The following is a 6,539-nucleotide window of genomic DNA, read 5'->3' as shown; positions in this document are numbered from 1 at the left end:
TTGAATAGCCAGGCTCGCATCAGATAAATCCTGTGCTGCAAAGATGCTGTGGAGATCTTTGGACTTTGGGATGTGTGTCGGGGTGGGAGGGGTGCAACAGGTGTTGATAAGTACTCCTGTGTGGAGTGATAGATGTGTTCAATGCGAGAGAGACACTTGTTGAACTTTATTGCTTTATTCTTTACCTGTCACCATCTCTCACTGTCTCTATCTTTAACTGTCTCCTTCTCTCACTGTCTAACTTTCACTGTTTATATCTTTCACTATCACGACGGAGTGTTGCACGTCTCGAAGGCTGGGCTCATCGACCACCGGACTCTCTCCCAGGGGGAGGGGCTGGGGGAGAGAGGGAGATGTCTGGTGTACAAGGCTCCATCCAGCATGGACAAAACACAGCACGGATGGTTCAGAAGCAATTCGGACTGAGTTAATAGCAATTAACAGACAAAGTTGGTGGTGTTTAAAACCACATATTGCTAGCAGATCTATTTTCTGGGCTAAAGTGCGGCTGTGACTGGTTCTGAATGTGGGCTTTAGCAGGCAGCTGCTCTCTCCTCTTCCTGGTACTGCGTACCGCCACTGAATCTTTAAGTGGTACGCAGTACCGGACCATACCAGCTTACTTTCACCCCTGCCGATAAGTGTAGCTAAGGCTAGATAATTTGCAAATGATTTTATTTTTTTTTACCCAGGGTCTTCAGTTGCCTGTGACCTGTATTTTCCCAATGCTCTTCCTGAATGATGAAGAGTCACCCCCACATCCCCCACATATCCAATCACAAGCTTCATTGCTTCTTTGTAGCTGCAGCTGTCCATGATTAAAATCCAGTTTTGTTTTGTTTGCCAGTCTGCAACTGAGGAGGGCACACCTTTGGTGGAGTCTATTTCCTGGAGCTTCACGTTGTTGTGCTGTTGGTCTAAGACCAGAGGTTTGAGGATATTTCACAGCGGAAAGAGTTTTAGTGCGACTACCTGCAGAAACAGTGTTCTTGTTATCTTTCCTCCCTACAAAGTCAAAGCAATGGGAATATTTCCAGTCACTAAGGTAAGTGTTCCCATCTTCATAATTAGCTTGCTCTTTTGCGATGTGCCTGTGCAGTGCGATGATTACGGAAATTAGTCCGCTGATGTGATGTTGTATTTCAAGTCAGTAGTGGGGTGATAACAAAAGTATCATTGTCACAAGTTGTTTTCTTTTGGGGTAACTACTCGTTACTGGAAAAAGAAATATTATTACTGTAAGACGTTACTGCCCAACTCCGATCATATCACAAGTAAGTGAATGTTAGAGAAAAGCTAGCTAAATATGTTAGCTAGCTAATGTATAGCTACATAAAGGGGAGCCTAATATAAGATCAGCAGCATCAGCCAGATTTTTTGCTCTTTATTTCTGTAGTGAATTTAAAGAGATCTGGAAAAGGACAGATAATTTTTTACCAAGATTAAGATGACATTAATTATCGTTAGCAAGAAAAGATCAAGGCTAACGCTCCTTTGTTTATATTATCTCTGTAAGGCTACGCGGTGCCGCAGAGCACCGTTGCCAACTCCTCAGTAAGAAAAGTAGATTGGCTGTCCTAAAAGACGCTAGAAGTCGCTAAATGACATCATCGCCTAATTTCATAATTGTCCATATGCATGTAATTGTAATGGACGCTGTAGGAGAGAGGAATAACGTCGTGGGAGAGACAAAAACTGAGTGAAAAACACCCTGACAGAGGTGGGTAGTGTAGCCAAAAATTGTACTCAAGTAAGAGTACTGATACTTTAGAACAATGTTACTCAAGTAAAAGTAAAAAGTAGTCATCCAAATAATTACTTGAGTAAGAGTAAAAGAGTATTTGGTGAAAAAAACTACTCAAATACTGAGTAACTGTTGAGTAACGTCTGATTTATTTGTCAAATAAGAACATGAATGTAATCAACCAATCAAAAATAATAATCTGCAAATTCATGTATTTTAAACGATACCCCTTTAACTAAAACAAAACTAAATTAAATCTTTACAAACACAACATAAATCAAGGCACAAGAAACATAAATATATCCTTATATATGTATGTATATATATATATATATATATATATATATATATATATACATATAATTATGTACTCAGAGGTGGGTAGAGTAGCCAAATATTGTACACAAGTAAGAGTATTGTTACTTTAAAACAATATAACTCAAGTAAAAGTAAAAAGTATTTTGCATTAAAACTACTCTTAAAAGTACAATTTATCCAAAAAGTTAAGTAAATGTAACTGAGTAAATGTAACTATTTACTACCCACCTCTACACCCTGAATATGAACCTTCTTTCAGTGATATTAGACAAAGAAAATTTTACATTTACATCCCGCCCTGACTGTAAGCCAGGTCGGGATCGGGTTAACATCTCCTGCTCTGACTGCAGGGAGGGAGGACTGGGCCGCCTGTGAGTGCTTTGGGGCAGGGGAGGGGCCCACGGCATCATCCGCTGCTCGTTGAGAAGAATTAGAACGATACATGCTTTCATGACAGAGTCTCCAAAAGTCTCCAATAACATCAGAAAAAGTTGCTAGATTTGTCGCTAGTCGCTTTTTTGAAAAAGAGTCGCTAGAGGGGTCTGAAAAGTCGCTAATTATAGCGACAAAGTCGCTAAGTTGGCAACACTGCCACAGAGTAACTAATGTAACTTTCTACAGAGACTAACGCTAGGACAGCACTATGGTCTGTATTCAGAAATAAATACAAAGAGTATATTACTGTTCCCCAGAGAGTAAGAGAACACAGCAGTACAAGAGCAGTGTTGACTGATAGTGTTGTCATCCTCTGTCACTACTTCTTTCCATTTAAATTGAGACTGGAAGCCTCAACTTGCATCATTTTGCCTTGTTCATGAATGTTAACATCATAAAAATATCCTCCCATCACATATTGTAGTCTTTGCTGTCCAGAAACTATTCAATACTCACTGCAGCACCAACCATAGACCTCTGCCGTTTAGTTGTGGCTGGTTTACAATGGCTTTATCACCGCTTTAAAACTGAAAACAGCAGCTGCCTGCTGGAGACAATGCTGAGCCAAAACAGTGACATTGCGGCTGTAAAACCAAAACACTGAACTGAAAGACACTAAAACCATCTTTAGAGGAACTACAGAGTCTGCTTAGAATAGATTCTTATATATGTCACCCTTTTATAATTAACACAACAGTTTCATCCATTATTGATGTTAAGGTCCTGACTAGAAGAGCTAGAATATGATAAGATTAGAAAAAAATGGAATCATCCTTCTGGAAAAAGAAAAAAAAAAAAGACAGAATTTGAAAATATCCCCTCCTTCTGCATTTGCCCCCTCTCTGTCCGAAGCCCCTCCCACCAGATAACCATGGGCATATGCACAGGCTTCATACAGTAACCCAGTGTTTCCCATACATTGATTTATTTCATCTTATTTCATTGTACATTTGCATGTAGTGCATTTGCTCAGCCCCTCCTTACCCCTCTCTCTCTCTCTCTCTGTTTATCAGGTTTTAAAATGAGACAAGAATTAGCCGCTGCTAGCAACCACTACGGTTCCTCCTCCTCACCCCCTGCTGCTGTGAAGTGCTTCTTCAGGAGGAGAGTGGGCAGCAGCTCGGAGACAGACCGTCTATCAGCGGCTGTATTTGTGATGGCATTTGTGACTCAAATGCAGCCAGTGCAAATCCCCCAGCTCTGGGTGTCATAGTGGGCTGGTGGCCAGCGACAGTGCCCGGTCTAACCTATGTAACAGCAGCAGCAGAAAGTTTGCTGATCTGGTGGGAAGTTGGGTCTGTCCTGTCCCCTAGAGTTGGAGTTTTGTGATGGCTGAATTTGTAAACTCTGGAGCTGCTGCCCGCTTTGAGGTGGTCTGTAGTGGTGGGGAATGGGGTGGAAAATACACTGTAATTTGATGCTCTAGCTAGCTACATGAAAATAAACTTTATTTAGTCTTAGTTGTGAGCCTTTGCCGCCGATAAGCAGAAATCTAAACTATGAGCAACATTTTCTCCCCATCTCTGAAACACTTTGCAGATACTGACATGTGTTTTGATTTGTTTTTGATAAGTCTGTGTTGCTTTGCAGTGTAGGCAGCTGTTGCCAATGCTGGAAGAGCAACTTTCTCTGCACGATTCTCCACTATTGAATCAGGCTTTCATAGAAAGGAAACAGCAAAAAGGAGCGCCTTATTTCTAAAACAACCTGTGATTTGCCAAAGTCTCCCGTCACAGAATAAGTCTTCTACAACCTGAAAACAGAGCCAAGAGGTGAAGAAGTCTAGTGTTCTGTCAGCCTACTTGAATTAAAATATGCTCAAAGGATATTTTAGGATTTTTGCCCCAGCTTAAATAACTGCCCTAGTGAGCCTTACTAACCCATCTGTTAATTAAAGAGTATCTGACGTTGAGAGGGGTCTGTTTGTTTTTGGATAACTACATTAGTGTATTGTAGGCTAATCAATGAGGCTAATCAGTTAGGAAGAGAAAAACACTGCAGCTTATCTGTCAGAGTGTGTGTGAGTGAATGTCTGATGGGGGACTCAAGAAGTCTGTGATGTGTTTAAAAAGATGCACAGTGAGCAGAATGGTGAAAGGCAGACAAAGAGACACCTCCCCATTCCAACACTTATCTTTGTTTTTTGCTCCTCTAGCAAGAAACAACTGAACAGGACGAGTGACCTCTGAACAACAGGGGGGGGGGGACAGGAAGACAAAGAAAGACAGAGAAATACAGACTAGTTAAAAGACAGAGAAAAAGAAGCAGATAAAGAAAACAACAAGAGACAGAAAGAGAAACAGAAATGACAAGCACATATGCACACACATTCTGCTCCACCCGTCTCTGACGATCAAACACACCAAACTGACCTGTCACTTGTTTCCCCCCCACCTGTTTAATAAACGATCTCTACTTCCCCCAACTGTAACAAAGGCACATTTTCAGCCAGCATCCACAATTAGAAACAGATCCAGGTGGTGACCCACTGAACAAACAAAGAGTCAGGGTCACACTGCGCTAACCTTTGACCCTTCTGGCAAATAGGTTTAACATTTTCTCCAGGGGATGCACGCGGTCTTTTTCTTCTTGAGCCTGAACGTGTGTTTTGGGGGCTGCTGTCAAGGCTCATTGAAAAAAATGTACCCTCCATTTATGGCTACTGTTAACCTCTTGCCTCGTGGCTGTGAGGGAATAAAGGAGATGAACCTCAGCGGTAAACTGAGTTCAGTTTATAAATATGAACAATGAACTGAGACGAAATTAAGCGATTTGGAGGCATTTAAACAAAGTTATTTCGGTTTTATTTCCCGTAACTTTACTGTTTTGTTTCCCTCTCTCAGCTGTCATCAGCGTTGTTTCTAGCAGTAGCAGAAAGTGGCTTTCAGCAAAAAGTTCAAAAAGATGATTGTACACTACCTGCCAAGCACCGAACAGCAGTCAAAGTTAGCATTAGTGTTGTGCACATTCACACATCACAAGTGCTGGCTCAAAGTTCAGTTCCCACAGATTGAAATAAATTGTTCACATTCATAGTTCACTATTTGAATTTCTACAGTACGTTCACAGTCTTAAAAAATTAACTACTTTACGTTCAGTTCTGTTGTTCAGGCCTGCAACTTAAATCTGTGTATTTGTATTTATACTCGTTATGATCCCGCTTAAATAAGCAACAGTTAACTAGTTTGCTACTTATAATTTAATGTTATGGCCCGACTCTGAAACAGCACCAAATGAAGGATCTAAAAGAAAAGAATTTTATTTAAAGTTTAATGTGTAATGATTTAAATACCAACAACGGATGCTGGCAGAAAAACATGTTGCCAGATAATCTAGCATAATGCAAAAATGAACTTTACTGAAAAGCAGATCAATTTAAAAAGTAACATGATGTGGCATTAGGGAAAAGAAGTCCACCAGAGGATGAGCTGGATGGGGTTTTAAGGAAGTTTAATTTTAAGGAAACCTGGAGACAGCAGCCAGCTGCCTTCAATTCTCCAACGACCTCGAGGCCTCGGGAGCTTCTTGTGTTTCAAATACATGGGCCAGGGGCCTGTATCACGAAGCGAGATCAACCTTTCCTGGTTACCCAGACCTATCCTGGGTTGACTAACCCTAACAATGGCAATCAGGATAATCGTTATCACGACGCTGGATATCAACTTGGTAACTCAACCCAGGGTTGCTTTATCAAGAGCCGTGAACCCGCACACAGCGGACCAATCACAATCATGAGAGAAGCACAGCGTCATTGAGCGTCACTGAGCGTCCTCACAGAGTGCTGTATGTGAGGGAAAAAAGGTATTTCTCGTGAGGATCAGAGATTAATTCTACTAAAATATGAGGAGGAGAAAAGCAACATTACAGAAAAGGGCAACACCGTGGCAGCTGCAGGAGGAGGAAACATTATTATTTTCACATAATGTTAAAAACAGACAGTATAAAATTTACAAGATTAAAAAAAGAAAAGTGCCAGAGAGGTTAGAAGCCACTAAAAGCTTATCAAAGAAATTCCCCTGTCAAAACATCAATGAAATCACAT

General features: G+C 40.9%; 1 pseudogene; it reads right to left on the bottom strand.

Moving 5' to 3' along the window:
• Positions 1-237: 237 nt before the first annotated feature.
• The window catches only part of LOC126399147 (nicotinamide riboside kinase 2-like), a 7,221-nt pseudogene continuing 919 nt past the window's right edge, over positions 238-6,539 (bottom strand).

The sequence above is a fragment of the Epinephelus moara genome, chromosome 12 (genome assembly GCF_006386435.1).
Source record: "Epinephelus moara isolate mb chromosome 12, YSFRI_EMoa_1.0, whole genome shotgun sequence".
Lineage (NCBI taxonomy): Eukaryota > Metazoa > Chordata > Actinopteri > Perciformes > Serranidae > Epinephelus > Epinephelus moara.
The sequence above is the reverse complement of the archived record's forward strand: the minus strand, read 5'-3'. Positions and strand labels throughout refer to the sequence as shown.